This window comes from Calonectris borealis, chromosome 6 (assembly GCF_964195595.1).
Source record: "Calonectris borealis chromosome 6, bCalBor7.hap1.2, whole genome shotgun sequence".
Lineage (NCBI taxonomy): Eukaryota > Metazoa > Chordata > Aves > Procellariiformes > Procellariidae > Calonectris > Calonectris borealis.
Window position 1 is genome coordinate 38495791 of NC_134317.1, and position 20563 is coordinate 38516353.

General features: G+C 44.5%; 1 protein-coding gene across 2 annotated transcripts in view; it reads left to right on the plus strand.

Annotated features, from left to right (window-relative positions):
- The first annotated feature begins 1437 nt into the window (after positions 1-1437).
- The window catches only part of MAP2 (microtubule associated protein 2), a 232972-nt gene continuing 213846 nt past the window's right edge, over positions 1438-20563 (plus strand). For both annotated transcript variants that reach the window (XM_075153705.1, XM_075153709.1), the window contains exon 1: positions 1438-1592. The gene's annotated coding sequence lies outside the window, so the exon portion shown is untranslated. The remainder of the gene's footprint in view (positions 1593-20563) is intronic.

The window sequence follows — 20563 nt, forward strand, 5'->3', positions numbered from 1 at the left end:
CTGGAATATAATCCACTGTAGTAGTTGTTGAGGGATGGCCATCGCCATATTGCAGCTGAAGAAACAGAAGCAAGAGCGGGGCCTAGGCTTTCCTGAGCCTGCATTTTGACCACCCAGCCTAAGACACCTAAGGCCCAAATTACAGGTATGGAATATTCTAGATCACCTGCTAAAGTCCATGAAGAAAAAGAGTGCTCAGTACTCTTGAAAATCATGCTTGAAATCAAACTGGGTGCCTAAAATTAGTGAGGCTTTGGAAAAAATATAGATAGACTACTCCTTCAGAGTGGTGCAGCAAAACGAAACAAAACTGAAATTAGCATTTAAAGTTTTTGCACTGCAGTAGGGGTTACAGTTAGTGTGTATTCTGGGCACAGAAGAAAATAAAGAAGAATAGCAATATTTACCTTTACTGGATCAAAACACAGCACCTGTTTCAGAAACATTTATTAGGCTAACACATACATGCCATGCTCAGAATTGCTGGTTAAGATTCCGACAAGACTGGCTTTTGCACATTCATTTTTTAAGAAACCCATTAGACTAATTTGTTTAGGAAATAGATGAGGTAAGAGAGTACCATTTTACTCTTTTATCTCCAGCAAAGAGAACTGAAACATAGTGATTGTGACTAGAAAGGGTGAGGAGCCGGTGCTGGAGCTCCACCACATCAGTGCCATTGCATGAGGGATGACTTTGCCCTTGCGTGCTTTACTTTCACTGAAGGAATACGGAAATGGTAATTGACGTCCTGAGAGGCTGAGGAGGAAAGTTCAGTTTGAGAAGCTGCTAAGTGACAAAGTAATAAGATACCTTTTATTGCTGGATTCCAGGAAACGGTTGGAGAGCTCGGCCCTCCAAGAGCACGATTTGTAAATGAGCAGCAGCGCAGCCTCTGCGGCGCTGTAAAGGCATTCCTTAACCTATCTCACATTGGTCGTTCTCTTTAACCTATCTCACGTTAGTCGTTCTCTTTAACCTATCTCACGTTAGTCGTTCTCTTTTTCCAGAAGAAAATAAGAAATTAGATTGAGCCGAGACTCGCATCATTGGAAGGCCCAAGCGAAGTCAGGCGAGGGACCTTCGGGATGCTCTCCTACGGCGGAGCGGCCGATCGGCCACGGGCAGGGCTGGGCAGGGCGACAGCCTGGGCTGCGGGCTGGGTGCGGGGCGGGGGCCGGGGCCGGGGCCGGCTGTCACGCAGCACCTCAGCGCCGCTGCACGACCGTCGCCGCGCAAACACCTGAGGCAGCGCCCGGCCAGACGGCACTGCGGGTCCCGGGGCGGCCGCGGGGCCCCTCCGCAATGCAGGGGCCGCTGCGGGCGGCGGGCAGGGCGCGGGGCGGGGCAGCAGCCGGGGGCCGGCCGCCGCTGCCGCCGCCGCGGGGGCCCTGCGGGAGCGGCGCCGGGGCCGGGGCGGGGCCGGGGGAGGGGGGCGGGTCCCGGGGGCTCGCGGCGCGCAGGCGGCCGCGTCCCGGCGACAGCCCCGAGCGCGGCGGGGCGGGCTGAGGCGGGCACGGCGGCGGCGCGCCCTCTCTCTGCCCCTCGGCGCGGCAGTGCGTCCCGGTGCCGGCAGCCGCCGCGGCGCTCAGGTAAGGACCCTCCCGAGCCCCTCGCCGCCGCCCCGCTGCGGGCGGGCGTCACCGGGCGGGGGGCGGCGGGTGCCCGTCGGAAGAAGAGGAGAAGAAAGGAGAGAACGGCCGTTGGCGGCGGGTGGGGGCCGGCGCCCCTCGAGGGGCAGCGGGTGGGGCGGCCGGCCGTTGGGGGCCGTTGGGGAGCGTTGGGGGCGCGGGGCAGGGTGGCGCCGGCCCGGCCCGCGCGTGCTCCCTCAGGCGGGCGCGGGCTCTGACAGAAGGCGGACCCGGGCCGAAGTTTGCAGCCGGTCGCCCCTGCGGACCTCCGGGAGCGGTGGCGGAGGTGAGGGGAGGGGGGGCTCCCCTGTGCTGGGGGCAGTCGACTTTTGCCAGCTGCCTTTAAGGGTTTTGAGCATCTCTAGCCGGTAAAACCCTTTAAAGGATGTAACCTCCCGTCCTCTCCTGCCCCCACCCCTAAGCTCCTCTGAAGGGATCTGTAAGGCTGAACAAAGAACGTTGTGTGAGACAAGGGGGTGCGATGGTTGTAAGCGCTTTTAATTTGCATCGGGGGGGGGGGGCGGGAAATCATTCCCTGTGTTGAATGGATCAGCCGCGGAGAGGGAACAACTGTGCACGGGGAGGCTGGTAACCGCAGTGAGGCGGTGGAGAACAAAGCCTTTTTATGTAAGAGAAAATTATGCAAAATGTGCCTCGCTTTAAGTGCTGCAGGTACAAGCCGTGAGCATATGCAGCTCTGCGGTGCCGTAATGTTGCACCGAATGTGATCTTCCAAATAAAGACTGCTTGCCTCAATTTGTTGCATATATGTTTGAGACACTAATTACCACCTGCCGTTTGAATAAGATGTGCTTCATGAAACACCTTTGGGAAAGAAGGGGGTGTGCCGCATGCCGGGGGAGTTGCTTTCTGTATGTAAGATACCGACATCATTTATTTCCCCATGCTAAGCAGGAACTTTCAGGTTTCCTCTGAATAAAGGTATTCTCTGATTTCGTTGGTGGATTTTCATGTAGGCTTCTTCCTGATATAAAATAGCAGGCTTTCACATATAAGTGGTCATTAACATAAAATCATATAGTAGAACGGGATATATTTGCACATATTTCGTAAGTCTGTCTTACTCTAGGTCTCTAGCATCCCTTTTCATAATTTGTCATATCTTTGTGGTTGTGTCAATAAATATTTCTGCATCCTTCCTCACAAAAACCATTTGCTGTCCAGCATTTGCGCTTCTCGCACTTCAGAAAACCTGTCCCTTTTGTTTTCAGAAGGGTTCTTTCTTGCAAGATTGAAGCACATATCCTTTCTGTTTCTTCCCATTTCCTCCCCAAACCTTTGTTTTCTCCCTGTGAAAGAACCTGTTTCTTTTCACCTGTGCTGGTTGAGACTTGCAGGGATGTCTAGACCACAGATCTCATAGCCAGTGCACCTAAGAAGGGGCTCAGCTGCAGAATGTATTTATTTTCTATAGCTTCTCTCGCTTCCCTCCTGACTGGATGACGTGATCACAGCATCTCAGCCCTCGCTGGGAAGAGAGAGAGAATGTGCTGAGAGAGCATTACCTAGTGAAGTTACCCCCGCCATTACTTCATAGATCACTAAGAAGTGATTCACCAACAATGGGAGAATGGGCACCTTCCCTGCGTGTGCTAAAAACTCTCATCACTTAGCATAGAAACAGTCCAGTTAAGTTTGTGGATGGGTGTATATTTCTGCTGCTAACGTCTGAAAGTGTGCTATGTAAAATGGAGCCCAAACTCACCCTTGTAGCACCTAGGTCTAGGAAACGCTGAATTCCTCACCGCCTATTTCATTTCACCCGTTTGCGAAACACTCACGATGCACTCAGCAGTGGGCAGGACCCCAGTCTTAATGTGGTACCAGTCTCCTGGGGCTCAGGCATTTACAGATGAGCTAAACTAACACTCTGAAAATAACCCCAATGGCTTAGTGAGACCATTCAGTGTGGAAATGAAGCACGCAGGTGAGTCCTGGCGCAGCAGGGCTCTGCAAAGAGGAGAGATTTCAGCGGTGAAGTGTAGTGGTGTAAGTTCTATCTTTTCTTCTCATCTTTTACCCAAGGGACAGGATTTGGTTAATGGATCTTTACAATTTCTTGCACCCATATTGCGCATTGCCTGTGGGTGTTTGAGAGAAGCCAAAGAGCTGTCATCCTGAGAATAAAAAGTTGCTGTTCTTTGGAGAATTTTAGCACACTTTGAGCATGGAGGGCAGTTCATTGTGCTTATAATGCAGTTTGTTACATAAAGCGGCATTTGCACCCTTGATTTAGAGATCTGATGTAATTGTTAAGGTATGTTATGTCAGTACCCACTTAGCTGTGCTCTTTAAATATGTTCTGACAATAAAGAAAAAGTCATCATTTAATGACCCCTGAGGTGCTGTGCCCAGGCATGAGTGATCTGATCATAGTAGTCCCTAAATGAATTGCTGCAGACTGTGGGTTAAGAACTCCTGTGTTGCTAGATGTTTGGGGTTGGGTTTTTTTTTGTTTTGTTTTGTTTTTTTTTTCTTCCCAGAAGCATACCTTTCCTTTCAGCCTGTGCCATGCTGCTTTCTGTGTGAGTTACCGTTTGCTAAACCATATACCTTGATTCATGAGAAGAAGCATTTGTATGTGTACTCACACCAGAGTGGGCTCTGGCCCCATGCTTACTTAACAGTTGTCTAAGCCGTGGAAATTGCTAGAAATATCTAAACACAGAAATGGGTGGGTGAGGCCCATTGCAGACTCTGCTGGACTATTTCAGCTATCACCCCCAAATGTGGCATGTCATACACGTGTTGGAGACAGGTTTGTTTTCTTAAAGGGGTGAGAAGAGGGAGAAGTCAAAAAGAATTTAGGTTGTGAAGACTTTATGGTGATGGCTTTCAGAAAATTACCTTTCTATTACTACAAGCTCTACAAACTTGTAATGCAGCTGCAGCATCTGAGAGATCTGAAATCTGATCTGCCATGATGGGACAAATGACAATTAGCTTAAGAAAGGGGAAAAAAAGAAAAGCTCTGATGGTAGTGCTTCTCTATAAATGGTGGGTCAGTCCAAAGGCCTGAGTTCCTTACAAATCTTTCGCCTATAGCACAGGCAGTGACTGTGCTGAGAACTGATCTGGTATAACCTCTGGCTCACAGCAAAAGAAAAAACCACCCCTTGGCTTTATTGGGGTTCCCCAAAGAGGCACTCCTGCCTGCAGGACATTTGTAGCTGAACTGAAGCCTTACCTAGAAAGGGATTGGGGAGTGTTGCAGTTAACATACACATGAATGAGTAACAGCCAGAAATTTGGAAAAGTGTAATATCCTGGAGTCCTAGAACTAGATGACTTCCCAAGGTCCCTTCTAAACTGAATTATCTGACGATCTGGATATTTTGTTTGTGTGCTACCTAAAGTCCATGTGTGTACTTGATGAAGAAATAAAATTATGCGTGTGCTGATATGTAGAATTGTTCCCGAAGACTCAAGGATGCTTGTTTTGGTCCATCTGGATTTGTTCAGTTGTTTAAACACATGCTTAATTGCCCTTGAAAGTGAGCCTGAAGCATGCTTAAAAGTTAAACATGTTTTTAATGGAGAAGGGAATGTTTTTACTGAAAAGGGAAGGAGTGTAAATTCAGGGTATGCGGGCTCAGTGGTAGAAAACCCTTGATGATGTTTGGTGGTGCCGAGTACCTCCAGAAAAAGCATGGAAATGAACAATGTTCTGTGAAATCACTACATTGCTTATCCCTCCCCAAACACATATGCACACACTAAGGGAGAGTATGGGTGGGTCTTGACATGTTTAGGGCTGGTGCTTTTTCTTCTGCTCCTTTGCTTTGTGTGCAAGTGTGCTGATTAGCAGCAGTTCTAGTGCATCTCAGCTAATAAGAAGAAACAGCATGAGACCGATTTCCATAGGGTGGGGCTGATTTAGAGGATTGGTGCTGGAAACAGAGGTGGTTTCTTAAGCCATCTGCCGCAGTAGAGAAAAAGCTTTTATTTCATGGGTAGGTTTAATCACAGGTTATGCTACTAAACTATAGGAGGGTATTTTAGAAGGAGATTCAATGTGACATTTGTAATTGCTTTCTAGGTATAGCAGGAAAGGACTGATGTATCTGTGGGGTTAATTTGGATTGCTGTGACCACATGGGTTGACTGTGCTAGCTGTTAAGAAGATTTGAGGTCTTGATTGACCCATTTTACTTTAACACTAATTGTTTGCTGCTTTGTTAAGGAGAAAAGATGAGCTAATGCTGTTGCTCCTTATGGTTTTACACTCACTGCTTGTTTTCCCTACAGCAGTCTCACAGATGAAACTGATCTTTGTTGTTTTGTCTTGATTGGGGAGGTGGGGGGGAGCCAGTCACAATCATTCAAAATGATAACAAGACAACAGTCTCAGAGTGTCCGTGTTTGTACTCAGTATCTAGCATCTTTGTTAGTATGCTAGTTTGAAAGGAATCGAAAAGGTGAGGCTTGGGCAACCTCAGTACTACAAAGATTTATCAAATCTCTTTGTTTCCTGTGATCTGCAAGACAGGTTAGTGCTGGTTGATAGTCTTGACCAATGTTACCATATACTGTTTCTCTTTTAGCATTTTTTAAACACGCTGTTTTTCTAACTTGCTGTGGTGTAATAAGTATTTGTTTATTTTAGCACATGCTGTCCATCTTCCGGATAAAATATATATGTGTATCTGTATGTTCGTATAGTATAAAGGAGACAATGACCCTATTACAAGCAAGAGTGTTAAGTGGAGAAAATCAATATAACTGTGTTGAATTCATTGAATCTGCACCTGACTTGCACCATCTGGAAAAAGACAATGCCCCTTTCAGCTCTGTTTTCTCATTATTGAAAATCTGGGGTACTTTTCCCCTTCAAGGAGATAAGTTTATATCTGTGAATTCTTGAGTTATGGGTTTGTGGGTAGAATTCAGCTCTTCTGGCAAATTGTGCTCCTTCATTTACACCTGGCACTCACGGGTAGGGGAATCTGAAGCATATTTCTTGTCTTGTATTGGTCAAGCCCCCGGCAAGAAGTAGGAAGAGTTTTCTGTTAATACTTCTACTAGCGGTAATGCAGTTAGATTGCAGTAGCTTCCAGTGAGTTGAGTCTATGAAAACTTACTTTTCTGTTTGTGAAACTTATCATTTTGTCCCCTGAGGGAGACTTAAACTAAATTTCAATGGCCGTTTGCAAAATTAGCTGTATGCAACCTCTGGATAAACAACATCAAAAAACCCTGAACCAAACCAAAACCAGCAGCCCAATCATGTCAGCTAACTTGGCAGCATTTAATTATAAGATCTATTGATTCAATTAACCCTATGTTTTTACTTTATTTTCTGTAGGGAATGATAAGGGCTGGTTTCTGGTTTAAAACTAGGAGCTGTCAGTTCTATTTTGAGGAACATACATTATCTGTTAGAAGAGCTGCCTTGCTGTGCGAAACTTGCCACTTTTCCTGAGGTTCTGATCTTGGATGAACAAGGTTAGAAAATATGAGGACATAGGGTAGGAATACTGTAAAGGTTCAGAGCAGAGTTAGGGTTATGCTTTTGAAAATTCCAGCCTTAGGCCAAATTTGATCCAGAGATGAATAGTAGTAAGTGCTGTGGATCTTCAAAAGTGACCTGGGTGCTTTACTGCTGGGCCAGAAACCCAGGTCTGCTGGCTGTGAGCACACGTCTGCATTGATGGCCTCCTTCCCTACATGACTTAGCCACGGTGTTGTCCAGGCTGTGCCTGGAGGAACCCCAGCTGGGCTTGAGATAGAGCTAAGTCTCTCTCCCTCCCCCCCCCCCCCCCCCCCGTTCTCCTCATTTTCTGTAGAAGGGATCTGTGTAACTTAGTAAGCCAGTGCAGGCAATTGCAAGCTGCCAGACCTTAAGTGCAAGGATTCCCTTAACATCTGGGAAAGCTCAGAGACCAAGGGGTACTGTGAGGAAAGCCTCTTTTCTGTGAAATGGGCTGAAATTGTGCATTCAAAATCCTTTGATTTCAAGGAGGGTTTAGATCTGGATCTGAATTCTTACGTTTTGGGGCTTGTTTTAGGTAACCAGGTCTTTTTGTGCCAAGTTACTCTGTTTTCTGCAGCAGCCTTTCTGTGACCGCTGGGTCTGAGCAGGAAGATCTGATCCCCTCATGGGGAATTTGTCTGGACTCTGGACCTGAGGCTGTACGCTGCAATGCAATGACTCTCAGTGCCGACATCCAACACTTGCTAACCTTAACGTGATTCCACTGTCCCCTGGCCGATTGTGGGACAGAAAGACCCCACAGCCTTTCAAAGCCCCTTGTCCTGTTCTTGCAGCTGCTTCCATGTGATCTGGTAAGGTATGCTTGGGTACCCATTCCTGTTCTGGCCATGTGCTATCATTCAGAAAGCAGAGCTGCTACCTTGGTTTGAGCTACTGTGACTATAGCTTGCTTAACAGCAGCTATACGTTCACGTGCAGGGTGCCTCTCGCTGACAAATCCCTGTCTGCTGGTGCCTGATGTGCTTTTCAGGTGTCTCAAGCTGCTGTTTGGTGGTTGTGTCGCAGGACGTGGTGGGCAGGCAGGCTGCTGCCTCTGTTTGCAGCAAGACCGTGTTCACGCGGTTAGGCATTTGCTTGCTTCCCTTGAGTCATGCTGAAGTCAATACTAGCTTTTATTTCCCTCAGCAATTAGAAAATGTTCAAGAAGGCTGAGAAAAAAATCCAAGGGCTCAAAAAGGAGAGATGCAAGGGTGGGTTGAACAATTTGCAAAGGAAAAGGAGAGTGGAGCTTGCTCAAGGGGTGGTCTGGGTGTTTGGTCATTCACATCCCATCCTGCTTGTCGACCTGTAGCTTGGGGTGGGAGGGAGTCAGGCTGAAGCCAGGTGTGCTGGCCCTAAGCTGCTTCCTGACCTGCAGAGTTACCCTGCCTTCCCTCAGGACTCCCTGCACCTGTATGAGAAAATATGTGGTGCAGGGAGATAGAGCGCCACAAGAATAGGAGGGAGATTTCTGAACTAAGAGAGTCAGCTCCTCCAGGTTTGTAGCAGAGTTGTTCTTGATCTGCGCTGATTCAGTCAGGGCAGAGTTTGGCCCTAAGGATACTCTTCACAGGCTCTCAGCATGCTCAGAATACACCTGGGAGTTAGTGTCTGGGTTGCTAGGAGTCCAGAGCAGGCCTGGCATTTAGGGTTGGGACTAAGTGTGTCTGGAAGGAAAGTGGCAAGTTAGTTTTTTGTCTCCATCCCCGTCTTTTCTAACATGATTGATTTGATATCCCATAAAGAAAATTTCCCCCAGGAAAATGATGAAGAAACCCATAAATCAGGAGGAAGGAAACTGCATATTTCTTTTGGTTTAGGGAGATAAAATATGTATATTTCCTGGAGTAGTAAAGGGCAAGTTGGCAAGTATATGTGAGAGAGTAATTAAAAAAAAAAAAAAAAAGAAAAAAAAGAAAAACAAACAAACCCCTCTCTGTGGGGGGGAACAGTTAATAACGTGATTCATTCCAAAGAGCAAGGGATAGTGTGTGGTAAATAAGAGCTTTCATTCCATGTTGTTCTGCAAAGTTAAGCTTTTTGGGGTATAGAGATCTGGTTGTGCTTCTGAATAAGACTTAATGAAATATTGAATGTAAGCATTTCATATTACCCGGTGCTATCTGTTACAGCATATAATAAATTTACATCTTAGACTTTGAATAAAAGGCACTTTGTAATATGACAAATTAATATCTATAATTTTATATTCCACATAGTTTGCCAAAATTAGCAGCAGTGATTTATAGATAATACTTACAGTCCTTTAGGTTAGATAATTTTAAATGGCATGCTACTAGTGTGGCTTAAAACACTGTCAGTATTTTGAATGCAAGATTAAAAATACTCTTAAATGTGCCTTTCAATATGAATGAGACCTTTTTTTGTGGAATGCATTTGAAAAAAAAAAGTGTAGTCGAATTGCATTCACTTAGAATGACTCTAGTACAAAACTGTTTCTATGGGCAAAAAAACTGAATTCCAACAGGCTTTTTTTTTTTTGCCTTCACTTGTTTTGGTCCTCTGTACACTTACAGCATCACTGTTAGCAGTAAGTGGAATTAATAATAGGTTGCAAAGCTTTAATTGAGAATTACAGGCACTCAGAAACACATTTTCTCATTTTACCATATTTATGATATTGATTCTTCAGATGCCTCAAAGGTTGGTGCTTGTTTAGATGGAAAAGCTGGTATCAGGATGCCAGCACTGACCTGCATGATTACCTGTAATTACCAACAGGCACACAGTCAATCAGGCCTTTCCCATCAGCCGTCTCTGCAGCCCTTCAGTCCTCTTAGGGACTGACTTTTGGGTGAGTGCTGCCTTGTGCAGGTGCTGCCAGTGTTGCTTGACGCAACACCAAGCAGCTGTAATCATGAGGGTTTTCTGTTCTTTGGTTCATCTGGACTAAATTGTCTTTGAAGCCCTTATCGCAAGCTCAGGCTTTCAGATGCTTGATAGTAAGTAAAGTAGTATCTCCTGAAACAATGCCTTATGCCTTGCTTTGAAATCTCTTTATGAACTTTAGATTCTACTTGTCTTGCAGCACAACTGAGTATGTACACTGCTATTTATGAGAGTAGCCCTTGATTGTAACTAATTTTTTTTTTTAAAAAAGATGCTGACAAGGGCAGTGTTTAGTTGGTGGAAGGTGTGTACCTTCCTGAGCCAGCAGATGAAAATGCTACTGGTTGTTTTAAGTCAGAGACTCCTTTTTTGGGTGGGGTCATGAATTTTCTGTTTTCTTCCAGTGATGGGGACAGAGCAACATGGGTGATGCTGAAAGCTGTACTTGGACTAAATAACTTGTTTACATGTTGAATTAAGGGTTTTAGGACTGAATTTTTTAAAAAGCCTATTACAATTAGGAGGAGGAGATAAGTACTTGGAAAAAAAAAATCGGGCAAACCTAATGTTTTCCATACTTCAGGACATGAAGCTATGTTTATTACTAGGATCAGAAAGAACTATTTCCTTGAAGACATGGTATTGCAGAGTTGGCATTATGGGTCATTCCTCTGAAATACCTCTGGCTGTGGTCAGCATCGGGTGATTTGTTTTGCCCTTACTGTCCTGACATTCTCAGGTGAATTTCAATTCTGAGGTTTCAGTCACTTGGAAAATCAAGTTATTTTTGTTTCTAGTTTGGTTTATATTCTTATTGAAGTAGTAAATTTTTTCTGAAGAGGGTGGAATTTTCTTCTGCATTTTAAGTTTTTGCAAGATCAGCCAGAGTGACATTGCTTATTCCAGTATGCAATGGAGTAAGTGATCTGTCAGTGTCCTGAGATGGGCAAGAGAATTAATATTTTTGATGTAGTGTGTTTTTGTGTTTTCTCTGGCAACGTTTTGGTGGCTTTCTCTCACTTCTCTAAGGGAGAGGGAAGGTAAGTGAAAAATCAGTTTTCCTCCAGCAGGGGAGTGATCTCTGCACGCATTAAAAAGGCAAAAAGAGAGGTCAGAGGCATGTGTTATGTTTTTATTTGAAAAACTAGCTGTGGAGACTTGTTTCAGCTGTAGCTGGTAGGTTTATTTTCAGAGTTGACGCAACAGTAGAAATAGAATTTGCCTGTCCAGGATTTCCGGAGACTGTTGAACAACAGATATAAAGAAGCAGCTGTCTCCCTATGTTCCCCTCTTTTCCCCATCCAAACATGATATAACTTTCTTTTGGATTCTGTTCCCCTCATGCCTTTGCAGTTGGAAAGTCTGGTGTATTTATTGTTTGCTCTACTGCCCTTACCTGCAGGCAAGGCATGATCTAGATTGAAGTGTAATCCTCCTAGATTAGTCAACAAGCCCTGCCCCATGCCTGTGTCACTAAGCAGATGAGTAGGTCTTTGGAGAATGTTCTGAGGCTTGCGAAAATAATTTCTAGCAGAAACTTTCCTTTAAAGATATTAAAATATGCAAATAGTCAAATGAGCAAGCAAGTGTGCCTCAAGAATAACAGTGCTGTGTCTCTAGTCACTTGTTAATATTTCCCTTTCCATAATGGGTTTACTTCACAGCTGAACTTGAAAATCCTTCACAACTGGCAGTGGTACAGGGTAATTTCCCCTTCCACTGCAGTTCTGGCTGCATTTAAGCGTCTCTTTCTTTCCATTTGTTGCTTTTCAGTTTCGTCGCTCATTTTGCATTGAAACATAGCTCTGGGCAGAGCTCCACATAAATGAGAAACCCACTATATAGATGAAACCATGGAAAAAGAACCTGTGATGTTCTCCTGCTGGACCTCGTTTTGAAATGAGGAGTTGCTCCTCTTCCGAGGAGCTTACGGGAGTCTTGGATCACGGGCAAGACAGCCGTGGGGTGGACAGTGCGTGCTAGCCAGCGGGGCTCTGGGCTAGTGGTGAGAACCTTGGGCAGGTTCATTGCAGGTGCGCTGTTGGTTTTGGTTTTAGCTTGTCCCGTTTGCTTGGGCCCTGATCCACAGTAGAACCAGAGAAGCTCTTCTTGGCTTGGAAATGATTCCTGTGGGGATTTTATGGGCAAATTTCAGCCTTGTTTTTGCAAAATCATCCTCTCGGTATCCACCAATAGTTTGATTAGGGCCCGACATCCCCATAGGCCATGTAGGCCTAGGGCACCTCCAGTCTGTGCCAGGGGCTGGGGGCTGCTGGGGTGGCCTGCAGGCTATGGCTCCGCTGGGTACTTCGTTTGTGCCTCAGCCTGGGAAAGCAGGTTCCTGGCTGCTGGGGCAGGGTAGACGCTTTTGCCCTGTGTGTCTGCTGAGCAGCAGCAGTTGCTGTTTCTTATCCTACTAATTCCTGAGGACAGCAGGAGCATCAAGCCTGACTGTCTGGGGCTCCCCAGCACAGAGCCCCTTTCCATACACTGGAAGGAGTCACAAGGCATTTTGTCTTTGCTGTAGCAAAAATCAGTTTTCCCTACCTTGTTTGAGAAATATCAAGACAATTTTGCTATGCATGTCCACCAACCCTGGTACTTGTATATAAGCAGTCTGAAACCATTCCCGAGAAGAGACTACTGCAAGTGCCCAAGTAAATGTTTGCTGGGTTTAGCCTGAAATGTGAGTCGCTTTATGCAAATTAATGTTAATGCAATAGTGGGAACCAGGGGAAGCCTTCCAGTTTGGTAGTCTGGGATGCTGTCTCTTGGCGGCCAAGGCTTATCTCAGCCGGTGCTGTGGGGGTCCTCTGCCTGTTTGCTCCCACGGTGCCTGGTCCTTGCCTGACCCCGTGGGAGGGCAGCTCAGGAAGCTGAGCTGGGGCAACACTAGTGCTGTGCAAAAATGACTGACTTGCTACCAGTCCAGCGCTCTCAAATCCTCCAGAGCGCTGGTGAAGGGGAGGGGCAGGAAGGTGTATCTGAGAGCTGGAAGGCCTTTACCTGACAGAAAGACAGGGATTTTAAGGAAGTTAATTCTCCCTTTTGAAAATAAAGATCACAGGATCTAACCTCCTTGAATAGGTTGCGTTGCTCCCTAAAAGACATCAAATTACATCGGTTGTGAATCTTGCCTAGTACTTTTAAAATCACCTGCTTTTTATATAAATGGTCCTGTTGTAATAAACTGTTCTCTTACCTTTTAATTTTTTTTTTTTTTTTTGCTTGTGAGTGAAGGACACAAGACATAGAGTTACAGTGAAAATGTTGTATTTGGCTCTCTATTAACAGTCAGAAATACACTTGGCGCAGTCTTTTGCTGGTAGTCACGGGGAGATATGTATGGTAATAAACAGCCCTTCTAGGCTTTCTGCTGCTCTAGGCTGCTTCTGGGCTCTGAACATTGCTGTGCTGCAGCTGACTTGCTTGCAATAAGCTCTTGCCTGTGTCTTTAACGAAGGACTGTCCTGAGGTAGAAATTGCCTTCCTTTGAATTAGAGGAGGAGGAGGGATGTGTGTTGTGAGGAAAAGCTAAGCCAGGAAACACCTGGCAACCAGATGGCCCCTAGCATGCTGCATCATACCCACACCTTCATTAAGGATTACTGTGGCTGTCTCTGGGTAATAGATTTAGAGGTTTGGGGTCACAAAGAATTAGAAAATTGTAGCCAGTTGCAATTAAATGCAAGTTATTTTTAGAGAACAAAGAACTGAGCTGAGCTGAAAGCTGAGTTAGAGCTACTTGAAATGTTAGGGCTCAAATACTATGAGCGGTATTTTTGAGGCGACCAACAAAAGAGCCCCTGCACTTCAGTCAGAGGCACAAAGCAGCCCAGGGGGGTGGCAGGTGGGCTGGAGACAGCAGAGCTGTGAGTGAGGGCAGTAACGTGGAACCGGTATTATTCCCCTACCCGAGGGCAGCTGGCATTGTGTGCTTCTCTCTGAATATTTATGTGTGCAACAGATAAGGGTTGCTCAGACCGTTAGTAGGATAGGACTGTGTGGTTTGCACTGTGATTTATATAAGCTTGACTCAGTATCTTACAGAAATATTCTATCTGTATTTAATTTTGGTTTATATTTCCCCTTCAGCGCACCTGCAATCCAGATAGGGCAAACTTGAAAGTTTTCAATTTTCAAGTGAATTATGAGGATGTCAGTAGGGAAATAGAGGTTTGGGAAGAACTGTGCTATCACACAAACCCTTTCTGTGTTGGTGACCAGTCAGCAGCAGCAGTTGCTGGCACGCGGTGGGTCAGGAATTCAGGCTGGCCCTGCGTAGGGGCACAGAAGCAAGCACGAGGAAACTGCTCTCCCTCCTACATCCCCTCTACTCACCTGCCTGCTCCAGCAGATAGAAGAGGCACGGCAGTACTGGCATGCGTGGGTAGGTTTGGCTGTCTCACTGCTGCACTGGAAGATGGGAAATACTGGTCTCTTAAGGGAGTTGCTTCTGTGCGTCAGCGGCTCTTGTCTCCCAGCTCTTGCTGAATCTGGGACCGATGGATACCGTCTTGCACTGCTAACCTGCTCACTGCCCTGCTTTGAAAGGTCTTTAGGTACGTTGTGGGATTAACAAGCGAAGAAGAAACTTTGCTAGTCCAGGGGCTGTGTAAACTCTGATTGCCTTCCCTAGAAATGCTTTGGAGCATCCGCAGGAAGCTTGAATAGGCTGTTCATTACTTCCGTTCTCCTGACGTTGATGGAAGAGTAAGAGCATTGCTGGCTTTTATGCTGTATATTCTTTGAGCAGCTTCTTTGCAGACAGTACATCTCTTGTCTCTTTCATATTAAAATGTTGATAAACACAACTTGAAAACACTTATCACTGAAATATCTATTTAATTACTTGTTAGTGTTGATATCAAAGCCTATTGTGAATTTCATGCAGTGAGTTCTGAGGAATCCACCTCAAAAAACTTGTTTTAAATATCACTTGAGTTCTTAAGGCTACTACCGGTGGGGTTGGTTCTGCAGCCGAGATTCTCGTTAAAGACAAGCTAACTTGCATTATGCAATAGAAGTGTTTGTATCTTTTTAAAGACAAGCCAATGACACCCTACCACATGATATGGGGCAGCCACATGATTATGGAACAACTCCATCTTCAAGACAGGTGGATCAAGTTGTTCAGTAAGTCTTTTCATTTTCTAATCTCCCTGAATCTGAAAGGCTATATGGTATTTCTTATTTTACCCTCGGGAGAGGAAAAATAAATCTTCTCAGTTCTTGAAAGCTACTGCCCCAGGTTAGGCAGTCCTTACATTAACAGTTCATTACCCAGAGAGGCTAGAATATCCTCTTGTTGTGCATTGATGGTGTCTTCAACCAGTGGAAAAACCTCACAGTAGCAACTTGCAAAGAAAAGGAGGGGGAACGTGCCTGCAGGATTTACTGTGCTGCTGTTGGTTTCCCCCTGGGAGGAGCCCAGCTGTCTTGAAGCTGAAATTAAAATGTAAATCCTAAAATAGGCCTAATTAAGGTACTTCCTTTAGACAATGTCGGTGCAGGCAGCTTCAGTTTTTGGGGGTGTGGTTTTTTCAGTGAAGAAGTGTTTGAGCAGTGAATGAGGGAGGGGTCGATTAGCGATTGCACACTGTGTTGGTGCTCTCCAGCTTCGGAAAGTTGTGACAAAGAACAGAGCACGAGTTCTTTTTCCCGACCAGTCCTGCTGCTACTGTGTGTAAACCTGATGAAGACTTGTGCTTCTGAATGTACGGAATTACTGCTCCAGTAATGCATTGGTACTAAAACGAGCAGGAGGTGCTGGTGCGGATCCTGTTGTAATTTTGTATGGCATTTGCAGAGTTGGGATGGAGAGCTCCTGGGCTGCCTTATCTTAGGAGGGGCTGCCACGTGCCTGCTAAAGTGCTAAAGACCTCCGTGAATCGGGCTGCGAGACGGCTTGCCCTTGGTGGGGATCTTTGTTTTGGCTCTGCTGGGCTTTGGGTTAGTCCTTGAAAGAAGCATATTTTGCAGAAACGTTGAGAGCAGAAAACCAGGCACAATAACCTCATTTTTGCCGGGGAGTTCGAATTAGTTGTAACACTTGGGTGGAACTTGCTGGAGGCCTGAGTGTGTATGAAGCAGTAGGGAGAATCGGAGCTAAGTTTTGGTTGGAATGGGCCTGGAGAAGCAGGCTGGGACCTGTTCCCGGCTGGAAGCTGAGTGGCTGTGGTATTTGTTGTTCTTCTGTATTAGGGTTTTGGCACCTGCTTTCACACCAAATCAGCTGTTGAGAATGTTGTATGTCTATGTAAAGGTGCTTAGAGCTGTGTGTGTGTGTCTGGCAACTATGGCATATTTGCCTCATAGATGTTTAGCTTCTTTTTTCTTTATTTTTTTCCAGGAAGACTTGTGGTGTAGGGGATGTTAATGATAGAATAGTTTCAAGACTCCAAGCTTATACCCACTTAATAGTAGTAATTATTGTTTATAATATTACTTTGCCTAGGGAATGTGATGAAGTACTTTGCCTTATTGGGGTAAGTTTGATACAGACATTCATGATCTAAAGAGATCTTAAATGGTCTTCAGCTTTATTGCGAAGGCCAGCCTACAGTTTCAGACCAGAAAAAGACCTCTTTCAACCTGGCTTTTTAACAGTGTTGTGAAGTAATATTATGTTTCATTTAATCGTGGTCCTGTACATTAATATTTTAATTTTGATGGCTCAGAGACATGAATAATGTTAGAACAGTGCTTTAAAATAGTGTTTTTTCACATTGTCTAGCTTAACACATTAAAAACTCCAAACTAGTGAGGCAGAAAACAGAGCAGATGTTTGTTTTCCTTTTTCCGTATTAAAAAAGCTCTAGTTTAATTTTGGTTTTGCTATTTAGATTTTTATGGTGACAACTGGTGAACCCATGCTGTTTGTCAGATGGAAAAGTACATCTTTATAAAATGTCATTTGAGATACTGGAAAATGCCAGGCTGGGCTAATGCTGTCACTTATTCTAAGCAAATAGCTTTGATACTTTCTGTGGTCTCCTGGAGTCATTTAATGGTCTACTTTAAATCCTGTATTTGTGAATCTTGAGCTGTGACTTGGGGCTTTTTTTTTTTTTTCCCCGTGCATTTGTGGAAGAGGCTGGAATAGAGATGACTTTCCACAATAGCCTCATCCTGAATCTGTCAGAATTTTGTAGAGGATTACTGCATTTCTGTGAAAGTTTTAAACCAACTCCTGTCCTTTGCTAAAGAATTATCCCTGTTTCATAATTCTGTCTGTTAGAATTCTGCAGGAAGAATATTTTTTTTTTTCCCCCAAAGTGCTGAGGATATCAGATTTTCTTACAGAACTGAGTTGCATCCCTGTGAAGTTCCCCAAGTACTATACTGATCAGTGTAGGTGCCTTTTATTAACTTTTGGTAAACTTTCCATTGTACGTCCTTACTCTTAAAAATATTTATGCATATGTATGTATGCACATATGTAACTCCACTGAGCTGAATGGAACTTCTTATACAAATACTACTGGAGTCTAATACTTGGTCTGTGTTAAATAGAAATAGTGTCAACAATAGGGCCATTACTGTCAACAGATAAGAGTTGTAACCTGGACAGTTTCCAAGTGAAATATGTTTTACCTGCAATCGGTGCTACTTCATTCAGTTTTGTACTGATGCACATGAATGGCTAAGTCCTTCTGCATACTATATTCGCATGCTAGAGCAATAGCTCCTCCACATGTAGAAGGACTGTAAATAGGAAGCTTCTCCTATGACAGTAATGACTTTGGCAATAAGAATAATGCAGTACTCTACCAAAGGAAATAAATTGTTGTAAAGAACATCTTTGGATAGTCTGTCAAACACGGTGTGTAATAATATATATGTAATCTCTGTCAGTTCGGTGGAAAACTCTAAAATATGAAGAATGACAGAATAAACCGTGCATGTGTGTTGAAATATGAACGTTCATCTTGTAACCATCTTTATAATCAACTGACAAGAAAAGAGCTATTAAATCATCTTACTCATTTCCTGTTTTGTCCTGCTTGCCATGCTGACACCTGGATGACTTCTACAGTGTATATTGGTAAGTATGCCCCTTATTCCTCTTCCCTCAGTGGCTTGGTAGCATTTTTGGTTGTACAAATTGTAACTGTGAGAACCTTCAAGGGAAGAAATAGGTTTTGTTTGTTGCTCTGCGAGAGGGAAGGTTCTGTGGTCTGTTTCCCATTGCAGTGGGGGAAGTTGTGCAGTTGTAAGCTGGTTGTCGAGAGGCTGATGCCAGCTTCAGTTGTGAGTCTCAGCTTCTTGGTTGACAGTTTTATTGTCCTTAAGGAAGGTAGCTGTCATGGAGGACTTCAGCAGGGGCCCTGGACAGCAGATAGGGCCTGGAATTTCAGTGTGAATTCAATAGGAGAGCAGGAATAAAGGATAGAAAAGTGATAATATGTGATCTAGATCCTGTTTGATTCAATGAAAAGAAGCATGTATTATTAATTAGCATCTTGCATTGAAAGAGTTTCAGAAGGCAGATTGTGTTGTGGGAGAACCCATAATCATCACTCACACAATCTGTGACTCTTTTACCTAGGAGTTCTTTACCTAGGATCCTCAGAAGAAATAAAGGATGCTTTATTTTCAGTTTGTAAAGTTAGTACAACACCCATTTTATAACAAGCCCATAGTTTTCATTTATTCTCTACAAAGCCTGTGGAAAGGATGATAATGACTTGGATGAGATTGATTTTCAGATCTTTTGCCTTTGTTTTTATTCATTACACCTATTGGAAATAGTAAATTTGCCATAACTTTCTAGAGTGCCCTACAAGTGAGCCACGTATAGACCTTGCTAAACTTTGTGGCTTAATTGCTGATGCATGGGGATTTATGAAGGGATTCCTTGGCGACCAAGGGCAGTTTGTAACAAAAGCAGTGGCCTGTCAACTCTACATCATCATCTTTCTTCAAAGATCCTTCAGTCTCACTTGCCAATTATTGCATGTGGCTTGCATCAGTGACTTTTGGGAAGGAGGAGGGAGGTTTCTGACCTGTTTGGGCCATGAACACAAGCAGGCAAATGCACGTAAAAATGTAAGTATGTGCATATGCACGCACAGAGGTGAGCATTCATGTTTCTTTTCTGTACTCCACTGAAGGAGCAGGCAGAGATCGATTGGTTTGTGCTGGGTCAGAATCTAACTGCATTGTTTCAAAGATAACTGACACTTCTATTTACTCTTTCTTTATATGGTATCCTATGGACTATCCTATCCTCAACAGTGCAATGGTTGAGCCCAGACTGTAATCTCTGGAAATCGTTATGAGTGTGATAGAGTTATTTTCTAGTAAAATAGGTAGCAGGCTTTATAAATCTTGATGTGTCAATGGAAGGTCACCTGCTTAAACGCCACCAAACAGGATTTACTGTTTAGGTGTAAGTGAAATCTGTGCCTGAATTACTTGTTGGCCATTAGTTAATTTTTAGTTATTGTATCAGAATTTAATTTTGGCATTTTCCAATCAGGGCCAAAATCTGCTTTTGGGTGTTTTTTCCAGTTGTGATTGAGACCCTAGTCCTCTAGCAAAAAGCAGGTACCTGTGGCATCAATGCATGCATGTGAGGTCCCAGGCTCTTCATTAGGGATAAAGAGGAGTCTGTGCTTGTAGGCTACATTGCCGGATTAGCACCTAAAGCGTGATTATGTGCTTACCAGCATGATTATGCCCTTTGCTGCCCTTTGAACAGTGCACACCCTGCTGTGGCACTGTCCTTAGACCTTTCAAGCCTTTGGGGTAAAATTCATGCTTTGCTCAGAAAAGCTTATGTTAGGAGAGAATCTGTGGGTATAAATTTGAGAATTGTAGGTGTATTAACAAAAGGGCAGGTTTCAATCTGCCCTTGCAGATTTGGCTGGCATTGTGGTGCACTTAGCTGAGGGATACTCCTAAATATGCAGGGGAACCATGTTGATCTCAAGGGATCCAGAGAGGAAAGGCACACTTGAACTAAGCATTTTGCCTGCGTCCTGCTCCCATGGTCCTGGACTCCTGTGTTACTTCTGAGATAGGTAGGTGTTTGTGTTTGGCTGTTTGGTTGAGCTGACAGTTTGCCAGCAAATGCTGATGGAAACGGTGGCCACCTCCTCTGTCCAGCGTGCCAAACTGGTGTGGGCAAGCAAGACAGTGCCTTCTTCTGGGGGAAATGGCACTTTGCAGTTGCTCTGTCCTGCAAGGATCTCTGGGTGGTTTTGTTACTTCCTTCATGGTGTTGAGCTCAGGAATATTACTCTTGCTGTAGGCTCTTAAAGCCCTGACACTCTTTCCAGCTGCACTGCTGATAGCACCACACACTGCCCAGGTAACCGTACAGACCTCCTGATTCATAAATGTTCATCAGTTCATATCATAAACGTTAATCCCATGAGCCAACTCCAATCAGCAGCTGAATTGGGGCCAGGCTTATTAGGAGAACCAACAAGTCTCTCTTTGAAAGCGGGGCACACAGAGGAGAAAAGGGCAGGTCTTAAATCAGTGTATAGTTTAATTGTTTTTATTTTCTCAGAGGCCCCGAAGCAATGTAATGCAGGTTTTTCAACGCTGACATCACGAAATACTGGGACATGCTGCC